This window comes from Pinus tabuliformis, chromosome 1_1, assembly GCF_031772625.1.
Source record: "Pinus tabuliformis cultivar Carrire ecotype Pingquan chromosome 1_1, CPIR1, whole genome shotgun sequence".
Lineage (NCBI taxonomy): Eukaryota > Viridiplantae > Streptophyta > Pinopsida > Pinales > Pinaceae > Pinus > Pinus tabuliformis.
The window spans coordinates 155,676,475-155,690,733 of NC_142297.1; the positions used below are offsets into that span (position 1 = coordinate 155,676,475).

At 37.2% G+C, this 14,259-nt stretch overlaps 1 long non-coding RNA gene across 1 annotated transcript; it reads left to right on the forward strand.

Annotated features, from left to right (window-relative positions):
• The first annotated feature begins 9,333 nt into the window (after positions 1-9,333).
• LOC149212068 (uncharacterized) lies at positions 9,334-9,878 on the forward strand. Its single transcript, XR_016250206.1, has 2 exons — positions 9,334-9,384; positions 9,492-9,878. It is a non-coding gene; the product is annotated as an uncharacterized LOC149212068 (long non-coding RNA).
• The last annotated feature ends 4,381 nt before the right edge of the window (positions 9,879-14,259 follow it).

The following is a 14,259-nucleotide window of genomic DNA, read 5'->3' on the forward strand; positions in this document are numbered from 1 at the left end:
AGTCACTAGACATTTTGGGATTCACTAGACATTTTGGGATTGAAAAAATAGTGGCAATGTTGCAGAAGTATTTTTATTGACCTAACCTTCAAGAGGATGTTGGGAATTACATCAAACCTTGCATTGCATGTGTCATTGCCAAACCTAGACTCAAGAAGTAAGGCCGATATACTCATAGTTGTCCCTGGGAATCCATCTCCATGGATTACATGTCGGGCCTTCCTTCTACAAGCATGGCAATCACTGTGTTTGCGTGGTCATCAATAGATTCTCTACCATGGTCATTCTTGTGGCCTACAAGAAGAGTATCATAGTAGAAGCCACTGCCAAACTCTTTTTTGAATGAGTGTGGGTACACTTTGGTATCCCACAGTCCATTATATCAGATCGGGACAGTAGGTCCCTAAGTAGATTCTAATCAAGCATCTAGTCGTTGTTGGATACCAAGCTCACTAAGTCAACAACCTTCCACCCCCAAACTTATGGTCAAACAGAGGTCATCAATAGGATGATCGTTCATATCCTGCGCATGTACAACTCGAAGCATCCACACACGGGATGAAAGCCTCCCCTGTCTAGCACAACTACAACAAAGCTCTCCACAACTCAATTGGACACAACCCCTTTCAAGTGCGGTTGGGATTACAGCCACTATGTCCAATTGATGTTGCCATACCACTTGCAGCAACTCAGGCAGATTCGGCCCACGTCCAATCCAAAGCTGACAAAGATACCAACTTCATGAACGAATTCAACACATCCGCTAGCAGGTCCATGACATATTGGATAGAGAAAATGATAAGTACAAACAACTTCATGATCAACATTGGGTGCCACACAAGTTCCAGGTAGGCGACAAAGCTTGCTTACATTTGCAAAAATAGCGCCTTGGTGGGGCCCATCACAAGCTTCGCCTGCTCTAATATGGGCCTTACACCATCACTAAAGTTGCAATGCTTTCGAGCTCAACATTCCATTGTTCCTTTGCCTGCACCCAGTATTCAGTGTGGACAGGCTGCGACCATACTTTCCCCCATTGTTGGACACACCATACATTGTTGAGCAACTGACACTAACAAAGCTCAACCCAAGATGTATCAAACATGCTACAACTGATATGATCATTGACTCACGGGTCATTAACACTCGCCATCAGGGGATCCAACTATATTGAGTTGTCAAAGCATGCCAACTCCTTCAGTAAGGAAAGTAGCTTACCAAGGACGAGGTTCAATAGAATTTTTTTCACCTCATGGAGGCTTTGCATGCAATGGGGACCATTGCTTCATAAGGGGGGAGGAATGATCTAGGTGGATATTGGTGGCCACGAGCCTATTCCACCTTGACCTCATGTTGGTTTCATCAGTTTCCTTAATTATAGCACAATTTACATTTTTTAATAGTTTTTTAGGTCCCCAACTTCCAGAGCTATTTTGACCCCCCTATAAGGCATTTTATACCATAAATATTGTAGCACTTACAGAGAGATTTCTAACAAGGTAGCTTATGTGCCAAACGGATATCATATGACCAAATTACAACCCCAATAAGTTGGTTGTCCAACTACCCCAACGCGGGGCTCACAAACTCTTGGTGTTCCATCTCCTAGGTTAGGGTTTTGGTTGTTTAGGGTTTCCCTTTGTTGTTAAATAATAAAAAGGCCCTTGAGCCTCATTGTAACACAGTTCAGAGGCATGCAGCCACCACATCTCTTCTCATAGATAAGTTACCATTGCCCGAGCTAGTTTATTTCCATTATGTATGTAAGCATCTTTTAGTTATTTATATTAATGAAATGGAGATTTATTCCCACTGCATCTATGCGTTTATGTTTATATTTGTATCTAATTTTGTTGTTGCATAAGCTTCGATTAATGGTTGATGCATGATTTGGTGGAACTATGGAAGGATTCAAGGGAGATCTATGCAAAAACTTTTCTAATATGGAATAATAAAATGGGTTAGAGTAAAGTGGGAGGTAATGATGTCTGACTCTTGCAAGATTTGAAGGATAAAGGTAAAGAGGTACTAGTAAAATATGCAAAAAGGAAAGAAAGGAAGGTGACGTGTGAATTGCTTCAGAACACTAGTGAAGATCTAATAAACTATGGACAAGCAACAACTTTCAGAGTTTTTCCTGAGCTCTCAACACTTGTCTCAATGAAAATTATAACATGGAATATTTGTGGTATCAATTGCAAAGGGAAACAATGATTTTTACAAGAAAGGATAAATTTTGAAAAGCTCGCCTTGGTGATTTTGCAAGAAACCAAGGTTTCCATGTGTAAATTACGTGAAATAGGTGCCAATCGTTGGGTGGGATGCAAAGTTATGGCTATCGATACTTGGGATAGTGCTAGTGGATTAACAATTTTTCGGGATCTTCTTGAATTATGGAAGTTTATTGAGAGGTTATAGGTGGTGGACATGCCAACCCTCAATGGTACTTTTACTTGGAAAAATAAGAGGGGAGGGGGGTGGGGGGGCATCAAGTGGTAAACCGTTTAGGTAAGGGGGGCATCAGGTGGTGAGTCATTTAGGTCATATTTTGGCTCTTAGAGCAATTATGGACAAGGATTATTTAATTAAAATGACCATTCTTCCTTTCCTTAGATCGAATCATTGGCCTTTTCGACTCGAGATTGACATTAAAGAATCCCCTCATAATAGACCCTTTCGTTTTGAAAGTTTCTAGGTTTAGGAACCAAAGTTTGAGGAGAAAGCACGGGTATGGTGTGAGGAAATCAATGTGAAAGGAAGGGATAAGATGCATACCTTTTAGTTGAAACTAAAAGAATTGAAAGAAAATATTAAGCTATGGAATAAGAAATATGTTGGAGGAGAAATAGATTGGAGTGCCCAATTCAAGAGATTCAACAACACATTATCTTAGAAGGACACATTTCAGATTTAGTGTTGGAGGAGGGTGTCACAATGAACAAGTTAGAAATGAGAAGACAACGGGAAGAAACACTATGTAGGAAAAATTTTAAGAGTTCGACGGTTAAAAGAGAGGGAAAAGAACTCTAGGTTTTTTCATAATTCCATGATACAACCACAAGAATTTCAACCAAATTTTTTTGCTAACAAGAAGAGATGGGTTTAGGAAACTTTAGCATAAAGGATTTTGAAGATGTGTTGATTTCTTATAATGGGGATGTACTTACTGAACCTTCTAACAATATGCAACCACCTATTAACAAGACTACTCCATGCATTTCAAAACTTGTTAGCAAGGAGAAAAATACAACTTTTATGAGGACAATTTCATTCCAAGAAGTAGAGGAAGTGATGATGGGAATGTCTTGAAATAAATTTCCTATCCTAGATGGGTTCACTTTAGAAATTTTCAAGGCATGTTGGAGTTTTCTAGGAAATGAGATTCCTGAGATGGTGGAGTAATCTAACAAGTTTCAGTCAATCTCTGGGATGACTTGATTGCCATGTTTATTTCTTTAATCCTTGAAAATGGAAAATTTGAAGATCCCAATGGATTTAAACCCATTTCATTATGCAATTTCATCTATAAGGTGATTGGCACTGTTATTGTTAATCGACTGAAACCATTATTAAAGGAGCTTATTTCTCCACAAAAAACTGGCTTTGTGGAGGGTCGACAAATTTAAGACATAATTATCATAGTACATGAGATCATTCATTCCCTGAAGAGTCTGAAGAAACCAAGTATGATTATAAATATTGATTTGTTTAAGGCTTATGACAGGATCAACTAGGATTATTTATTGCAGGTACTTGATGCTTTTGGATTCTCTTGGTAGTGGATTTCTTGTGTGAGATCTCTTATCTCTACACCCTTCTTCTCTATTTTGATTAGTGGATCTCCTTTTGGTACTTTCAACTCGTCTCATGGGCTCAGGCAAGGGGATCCTCTGTGCCCCTTCTTATTTATTTTGGAAATGGAAGGGCTAGGTCAATTTTTTTTTTAAAGTCTTGTTTTAGAGGGACTCTCACAGGGTTTTGTTTATTTGGTGAAGATCTTCCACTAACATACCAACAATTTGTTGATGATATATGCCTATTTGGTCAGCCTCGCCTCAGAGAAGTGAAAGAGGTTCATTCACTACTTTCAATCTTTATCGAAGCTTCAGGTACGCTTGATAATAATTACGAGACAAGTATTTATTTTTTTAACTATAAGGAATCAGTCTGGTGCCATTTAGCTCGAGTGTTAGAGTTTCAAAGAACCTCTCTTCCTTATAATCACTTGGGGGTGCCTTTGGTTTTAAATCTGAATATAATTTTGTGTTAGAAAGACCTTATTTTGAAGCTTTCCAACAAGATTAACAATTGGACATTTTATGCTTTGAATGTGGCTCAGAGATTAATTCTCACCAAGTCAATGCTTCAGGTGATTCCGCTTTATCAAATGTCAGCCATGTCAACGCCAAAATCTATTTGGAAGAATTTTATCTCAAAGTGGAGTGACTTCCTTTAGCGGGGTTCAAATAAGTCAAAGAGGTGGTCTTTGGTGGCATGGGAGAAACTTTTTCTGGAAAAGCTGGCTGGGGGATTGCGTTTGCACGATCTAGAAATTCGAAGTGTCGCCTTAAGGGCTAAGCTATGGTGGTGATGGGTGATAGGGACAATAAATTATGGAAGCAAATTTGGTTGAGGAAGTATGCACCTCTCATGTCACAGAAGGAGAGACTACAATATGATTTGACCATGATTGGTTCGGGGTTACAGATGTGGGCTCAGGAAATTCAAGAGGTTGTGAGGAAACATGCTTTTTGGGATCTGCAGAAGGAAGAATCCAATTTGTTTGGCATGAGGCTTGGCAACAGTTACCATGTCTATCTGAGAACACTTTAGTTTTCTAAAAACATTTACAACTAGTTTGGGAATGGTGAGGGTTATAGACTATTGGAAGTTAGAGCTAGATTATACACTGCGATAGTGGTGGAAAGTTAAGGAAGAGTAACCCTTCTTATCCTAGGAATTTCCTTGGGGAATTCTTCAACATGAATTATTGGAAAGGAACATATGATTTTGTGCAAGATAAAGATATATTTCATTAGAGTATGAGACCAATTGTGATATTTACTTTAAAAGAAGCGTATTCCTTCCTCGTGGGTCATTCAAGCCTAGAGAAATACATTATTTGGCATAAGATCTAGTCTAGGATTCATTGATAAAAAATATCACTTTTCCTATGGTTGGTGGGGAGGCGTAGGTTACTCACCTAGGACAGTATTAGAAAGAAATGTGTTGAAGGGCCATCATTTTGTTTTCTCTATAATATGGATGAGGATACTATGGAACATCTACTTAAATCCTGATTGTTTGCAGAGGAAGTGCGGTCCATTCTTTTATTTATTTTTGGTAATGATAATCGAAATAGAGAGAATTTAGTGGCATCTGTAGCTCAATATAATTATTTTTTGTTTAAAAACCCCATAGTTAATAGGACTTGGATCCTGGCAAAAGGTTTTATTCTCTGGAATTTGTGGAAGGGGAGGAATGTAAGAATCTTTAGAGACAAGAGGAGAACGACAACAATGATTAAAGAGGTGATTATACAAAACATACGAGAAACACTCTTGGTTATCTCCTATTTGATTGATGATTGGAAAGTATATATTTTCGAGGCAGAGATCCTAAAGAAACTGAATTAGAATTAGAAGATGAACATTCCCAAAGAAAAACCATTTTAGGACCTAAATATTTCATCAAATACTTCTTTCTCTCCTCCTCTAGGTTTTATCAAACTGAATTTTGAGGGGCATCGAAGGGAAACCCTAGAATTGTTGGTTTTGGAGGTGTTTTATGAGATTGTAACTCCTCAACATTGAGAGTTTTCACACAAAGTTGTGGATTGACTAGTAACAATATGATAAAGTTTTTGGTGCTTGAAAAGGGTATTCATATCACTATTTGTGTGGGATATCATGTATTACAGGTTGATGGATATTTGCAGATTGCTATCTAGTGTGTATAACACATTTTAAATGGATAGCCTCTAGGTAAAATAGTGAAGAGTTGATGACTGGAAGGTATAGTTGGAAGCACACATGGTTTGCTCAAAAATCTATATTATGTAATAGTCCTACACTCCAAGAGATCGGGTAACAAGGTTGAAGATTTCTTGACGAATTTGGGTTGCAAATCTTGAGACCTTGAGTTGGATGCCAGCTGGCCTCGTACTAGTCCAGTAGAAGGAACAAATCCTTTCTAATGTTTGTCAGAGAAAGATAGGTCGGACCCGAATGGGGGTGGTATTTCAAATATGAGGGTCTCATCGGAGGATGTGCCATCCTCCTCCCAAATGTCCTTTCTTAGTTAAGGTGTGGTCGTTCTGCTGGACATGTGCAAGCTTATAGGTCGTATCTTCACTTTAAATTGATATTCATGGTAATGAATTTGCAGCGATTCTGAAGCGCTTAGCGTTGGTTGATCTGAGTCCTAGTAAATTTTCTCAATTGCAATTCTGTCAAATTGTTTTGATTTTGGCGTTTGTTGGTGGTGTTACCTGTTCAGGATGAGATAACAACGCCTTTATGTTATGTCTGTGCATAAGGAGTTTTTATTGTTTGTTATGGTTTTTTGAAATCTGGTGTGTCATGTTACTAGGTTGTGTTGAGTTTGAGAATTTGTTGGAATTTGATCTTATAATGTGGTAATTGGGTGATGATTTAGTGGTCATTAGGTTGGGAGCTCACAAATATGTGCCTTGTCCTTCTTCTTTCTTTATATTGAGAGGTTCTTTTAGTGTTTGTCATCAATGTTCCTTTGCAATGGTGCTCATTCCTCCTAGAAAAATAATGAGTAGCAGGAGGGGTGGAGGAGGCAATGTAGGGTACAAAAAGGTTCGTCCTTTTGTCTATGACTTTGTCACTACCTACTTTGATGTTGTTCCTCTAGAGGTGAGGATGGAAATTTTGTAGTTGGAATGTAAAGAGGAAGGGGACCACCCCTATCACTCTGATTCTTGGTTGGTGGGAGATGATATGAAATGGGCTCTCAATCCTGGTAGATTCAGGAAAAGGAGGCTTCACTTTCTGAATTCTTTGGCCTTACATAAACAAACTACCACCCTATTGCGACTGATTTTTAAAGATAAGCAAGTGGAAAATTGCATGTATTCTACTCATTAGAGGACATCAAACACATTCTTTATAACCAAAAGTTCTTCTTAGATAATTTGGATTCTCATTTCGCCCATGTAAAAGGCTTTATAGTGATCCATTCAGACTCTAGTGATCTTGTAGATCTTATGGATAATAGTTCTCAGGTACCAACTGCCATATTATCTAATCATAACTAGAGATGGTGGGTTTTCATGTCTTTTTGTCATCAAGTTTGGCATGCATTCTTTTAGGTACAATCTTATGATGGAGTTCCTCATTATATTCTGGCTCAGAAGTACATTTCTTTGGAATATATTGCTTGTTGACAATATTGCTTATAATAGGGAGGGTTATCTAGTTCCTTGCTCAATTTTTTTTTGGGATATCATAGTGGTGTAGCTGGTGTTATTAATGTTCATGTGTATCTATGGATGGCCTTTAGTTTTTATGGTCATCCCTTTTATCTTATGACCTCTCTTGGTTCTGTATCAGTGAGGTACGATTATGGCTCTCGATGTTAGTGTCTTTGAGTTACGTGTGGATACGAATCAGAGCTTTTCTGATAGCCATGTGTTATGTTGCATATTGCTTACTTATGGGTTCGTTGTTTTATGACTCGCAAGCATTATTTTTAGTGTTGTCATGACTGTAATTGGATCAAGATCTATGGGTGTATGTCGGAAGGCCTCAACTGCTCATGTGGGCTCCTTCGTGTTATGAATGCTTTGGTGATTGTTCGTTATTTGCCTCTGGGTGTATTTGTTTTAAGTCACATTCTGGCATTGTTGTTATTTTTTTGGAGTTCGATCTATTCTTATCGGCTACTATGCATGAACCTCTTGGCATTAAAACTTTTGATGAATATGGGTGCACTATGGCATGTTGAATTTTATTATGGTTCTAGGCGCATTATGGTGATTTCTTATTCGTTTCAAAGAGTAATGACATTGTTGGTGTACGGCAAACTTGAATACTGGGAACATATATGGTTTTGAACAATCTTTTAAGAAGGTTGATGAAGCTAGGTCTTGGTTTCTATTTAACTTTCCTTATGGTGTTTTTTTCCTGGACAATACTGATATGGAGTGATGGTGTTTTTTTTTATGGAGTGCCATTCTGGCATTTTGTTTTGAATTTTGTTAATAAATTAATGGTGAAGTTGGGTCATGAAACTAGTGTGGTATTGTATAATGTTAAATTGAGGAGCATTTTTCTTTTTTAGGACTTTGTTTTATTTAGGCATTAAGGATTTTTTAGTTTCCAATGTTCTATTGAGTGAGATGTATAATTGTTTTAATTGCTTTAAAATAACATATATTATTATTATTATTATTACTTGGCCAAGCGAGACACCAAATTAGTGTATGAGACCTTTTTGTTTATGGAACAAGAGAGCCACCTCCACCCAGCAATTTGACAACTAAGTCTACCAAGGCATATATACTTTACCCCTCAAGTTTTAAACCTATGACCTATTAAGAAGAAACACATTCTCTTAACCATTGGCCTCACTCAAACTGTATATAAATTATTTCAAAAAATTATGATTGAAACATTAAAATGTTAATATTTTATATTATAAAACCTATGACCTATTAAGAAGAAACACATTCTCTTAACCATTAGCCTCACTCAAACTGTATATAAATTATTTCAAAAAATTATAATTAAACCATTAAAATGTTAATATTTTATATTAATTATTTCAAAAAATTATAATTGAAACATTAAAAAGTTAATATTTTATAATTAATTAGTTTTTTAAAAGTACATTAAAAAAATCTCTTATAAGAAAAAAAATCTTATTAATTAAATGAAATGAATGTAAAAGGGAAATAAACATTAACCAAAAATACAAACATGTACAACCTTTCAAATCCCAATAATCACTTTTTAAACTAAAACAAACTAAACCATTTCATTACCTAAAACATTTGATTATGCGATGCCACAAAGTTTCCTTGAAGTTTTTAATTGTATATACAGAAAGACTTCACAGTAAAGAGAATATCACAACTTTCAAAGATAAATACAACTTGGATATGCTTAGGCTCTGACCAAAATTTTAAATTCTCGGGATTAAATAGTTATTTAATATTTGCTTCATCCTCAATCCAGTTTTGTATTGTTGTGGTTAAAACAAGTTGACCGTGTCTCGTTTTTTCTTAAGACTTGACTTTTCTTTGGATTGTAATGGTTATGATTATGAATCGTATTCTTCATGAATTGATATCAATTTTGGTAAAAATTGCAGGGACGGATCTTAACCGAGGAGAACCTTTTTCTTCGTAAAAAGGTAAGAAGAAATTTTAATAAATATTTTTGTGAAATTGCACAGTTTATTTTTAACTTTTATTCAGTTATATATTAACTTCTATCGCTTAAATTTTATGTATTCTTCAGTGTGGTGATGAACATGTGGATGGTTCGGTTTTGAGAACACCTCCAGCACAACTTAGAAGCATCCAGAACATTGATGTGGAGACTCAACTGGTTATAAGACCTCCAACTGTACAACAGCACCCTGACGTCGATAGTCCTCGATAACTGTTGCATATGCAAATTTTCTTCCAACACTTTCATGAAATAAACAAACAGTACAACTGCAGCGTCATTTTGTTCGTCTTTTGTAAACGTATAATTACTATTGCATATGTAAACATCCTTCTCATATTTTTTATTATATTTTGTTAACGTAATCAACATAAACACGTGGTGGGTCAAGCTTGAAATTGATATCAGACTTTGTTCGTCTTTTCTAAACCAAATAATTACTATTGCGTCTTCTCATATTTTTGTGATATGGAAATAAAGACGTTGTGGATCAAGCTTGAAATTGATATCAAACCTTTAGCATGCTAAATGAAAATTTGCAACATTATAAATAAATAAGAAATATATTAGATATTTAAATTTGTAATTATACCAAATCACCATAATAATATAAAATAATTATAAATGAATAATTTTACCACAAAACACAATTTATTCAAATAGAAGCATAGTAATGAGATGGGAAAAGGAATAAGCCCCAGTCTAATCTAGTGTTTCTCTCCTGAACTTTTGCTGATTTAAAAGGTAACTTGGTGGATACAAAGAATTTGCAATTGGCATAAAGATGTGTATATTTCAACAGTGTACAATGTATAGCTCATGCTTTGCAACTTCCAAATTCATTCAGTGTCACTTTGCAAACTAGAAAAATAAATTATAACATTTTTTGCCCCTTCACTTTGGGATCACTTGTACATCTGCCACCTTTATAGCTATCAAGTGGTTCATTCCATAACTTGAGTCATCCCCTGCTCTTCCCCAACATGTATCCCTGAACAATGAGTTTTACAAGTCTATGGTAAGATTTCATGACTTGAACCAAAAAACCCTTAGGCTGTTCACACACCACTACCCCTCTAATCATATAGTGGCTCCTTCATACTTGTCCCACCCTTGTTATCACTCCATTCGGGCTTTTCAAAATTTTGGTTGAAAGATGCTAGAAAAGTCCATTGGTCATGTAGTCATAAAAGTTTGAGTAATAAATTATAAAAATAACAGAGAAACTGAAGACAGGGTAAGTGAACTCTTGGATCTTATAGAGTGCTTGTGGCGTGAATAAGATGAATGATATTTGAGTTCAATTAAATATAGAGCATACAAAGATGAATTTCATACTTACTATGAGAAAGAAAACATTGATATTGTTACACAAGCCACAACAGTACACTTAAGCAAATTCATAAAACTAAGGAAAGCCTATGGAAACTAAGGAAAAGAAACAATTTTACATGAAAGAACACATCACCAATTGTTTGACATGGGAATCTTGGAACAAACTCTTTGTATTTCTCTAAATTGATCACTTTGAGTACAATCCATTGCTTACATCAATGTAAAGCTCTGTTCTCCATACATAATCCAACATTGTTTACATATTCATAAAATGTTAATATAGTGCTTTACATAAGAGTTTTACAAAATATTAGTCATCACATAATTAAATATCTCTCAAGTTCATGTATGCAAAAGATAAACTTGAAAATATTTTGTATGTCCTAGAATAACTATTGGAAAATATGCTTGCATTAAGGCTAAGGAAATATCTTGTCAACTGCTTCCCTTGAATGTAGAACAAGTCCCTCACTGTAGTTTTAGCATTTCTCCTATCATAACAGGGCCCTTTGCAACTTTCATTCCTCTTCAATTCTGCTGGAAAATCTTTAGCCTTTAAAAGTGGAAATTGTTACTCTCTTGACCTGAGAGAAGATTCCAGAATACCAAATATGCGCAGAAATATAACCCAGAACACAGAACAAAATGAGAAAAACAAGTTGTATTTTATTATTCAGAGATGAGAGCAATGTTCACTTGCCTCTTCGAGAGGGCAACCTTGAGCAGAGCAGAGCTCGATTACAAAATAACCTCAATGGAGAGTCTCTATCCTTTATATAGGATTCATACATACAATACCATGGGTCAGTACCATGGTTCTCTAAATACCACCTATCTAACACCATGGCCCGTTTGCAACTAACTGTGGTCCCTTTCTTAAATGTGGGTCAACCACTTACAATTATTAATACAGACTTTATTGACTCTTTAAATAACTATAACTATGACTCGACCCTATTACATAAATAAAAATGTTAGGGTTGGACCCTAACATGCCTTCCCCAATAAAAAGTAGCCTTGTACTCAAGGCTGAAGCTGCGGAAACTGCTGAAGAATAGTGGCTGGTTCCCAGGTTGCATCTTGTGGAGAGATTTCTTTCCACTTGACAAGGAGTTCCTTGATTGTGCAGCCATGCAGATGTCGTTCTCGCATATTGAGGACCTGTTTAGGTTGGAGCCAGAGTGAACCTTCTTCATCCAATTCAGGTACACTGGATTAAATTCTGCAATTGTTCCCCACCACTTTCTTGAGGCATGATACATGGAAGATTGGATGGGTTTTTGAAGTTGGTGGCAAGGCTAGCTTGTAGGCTACTCCTCTAATGCGTTGAAGTATTTGATAAGGTCCATAGAATTTTGGAGCTAATTTTTGACAGCCCTTGTCTTTGAGTGATGTTTTCTTATATGGTTGCAGCCTCAGAAATACCTAATCCCCTTCTTGAAATGTGCACTCTAAACGACATTGGTCTGCTTGTTGCTTCATGTGATTCTGAGCTTGATGGAGATTATCTTTGAGACGGGTTAGCATGGTTGAACAGTTTTGTAGGAGTTGACCCACTGCTTGCACCTTAGAGCATCCTGCGATATAAGAAGTAGGTAAAGGTGGGAGTTGACCATACACTGCTTCATATGGAGTCATCTTGGTGGCTACATGATAGTATCATACCACCATTCAGCTAAAGGTAGCCACTATACCAAATGATGTTGCTTTTCTAAAGTGAAGCACCTTAGGTATGTCTCCAACATTTGTTGACCACTTCAGCTTGACCATCAGTTTGGGGATGATAGGAAGTACTTAGTTGGAGTTGGGTGCCTTGTAGCTTGAAAAGTTCTTGCCAAAAGTTACTGGTGAAAGTTGGGTCACGATGAGACACAATGGAAGTGGGCATGCCATGCAGTTTGAAGATCTGGTCAATGAAAGCTTGAGCCACCAAAGTGGGGGTAAATGGGTGGGGTAGAGCACGAAAATGAGCATATTTAGAAAGTCTGTCCACAACCACCATGATGACTGACTTGTTGCCTGACTTCGGAAGACTAGTAATGAAATCCATAGAAACATTCGTCCAGATTGAGGCAGGTATGGGCAATGGTTGTAAGGTGCCTCATGACTTGACTGTTTCCCCTTTGTGGCATTTACACACATCACATTTAGCTACAAAGGTAAGAATGTCTATTTTCATGCATGTCCAAAAGAAAGAACGACCAGTGCGAGCATAAGTCTTTTGAAAGCCTGCATGGCCTACAGTGGGAAATGAGTGCAACTCTACCAAAATGCGCGTTTTGAGGGCAGATGTTGGCAATATAAATACTCTATTCTTGTCGCGAAGAATCTCATCCTTCCAAGAGTAGCCAATTGAGGAACTAGGATCTGCTCTCAAGATATTAATGAGTTGGGAGAGAGAAGGATGTGAAAACCATTCCTTGCAGGCTTCTTCAATCTAATCTGGTATGGGAAGAGAGATTGCTAGTACGGTGCTTTCATCCTCAAATTGGCGTGATAAAGCATCCACTACTACGTTGTCATGCCCTTTCTTGTAAATTATCTCATAATCATATCCCAGCGATTTGGCGAGCCATTTATTTTGTTGGGGCGAGGATAGACGTTGCTCCAAAAAATATTTGAGGCTTTGATGGTCTATGTGGAATTAGAAACGTCGCCCCAATAAGTATGGTCATCAGGTATCCACTGCATGTAAGATATCCATCATCTCCTTCTCATAGGTAGATTGTCCCAGATGTTTCCCACTCAGTTGTTGGCTAGTGAAAGCCAAGGGTCGGCCTTCCTGCATTAAGAAAGCACCGATACCAGTACATGAAGCATCACCTTCAATCACAAAAGATTTGTTGAAATCTGGTAGTGCCAATACGGGAGTGGAACACATGGCCTGTTTGAGAGCCATAAACGTCTGTTGTGTTACCTCAGTCCAGAGGAATGAATTTTTCTTGAGAAGGTTAGTGAGGGGTCTAACAATGTGACCATAATTGCGGATAAATTTGCGATAGTAGCCAGTGAGACCCAAGAATCCCCTCAAACTCTTCAAGGTTTTTGGTTGGGGCCAATCTTGCATTGCATGTATCTTTCTGGGATGCACCCGGACACCTTCACGACCCACAATGTGGCCCAAATACTCAACTTCTTCCATGCAAAAAGAGCACTTGGACAATTTGACAAATAATTTAAGATTCTGGAGCAGTTGCAAGAATAGGTCTACATGCTGAAGATGTTTTTCCCAGGTGAGGCTGTAGATGAGAATGTCATCAAAGAAAATGAGGACAATTTTTCGGAGATATGGTTTCAGTAGGTGATTCATGAGGCTTTGAAAAGTGGATGGGGCGTTACATAGACCAAATGGCATGACCATGAATTCATAATGGCCTTCATGAGTTCAGAAAGAAGCCTTGGGAATGTCTAATTCTTTCATTTTTATTTGGTGATAGCCAGAGTAGAGATCTAGCTTAGTAAAGAATTGAGCACCATGTAGTTCATCCAGCAAATCATCAAC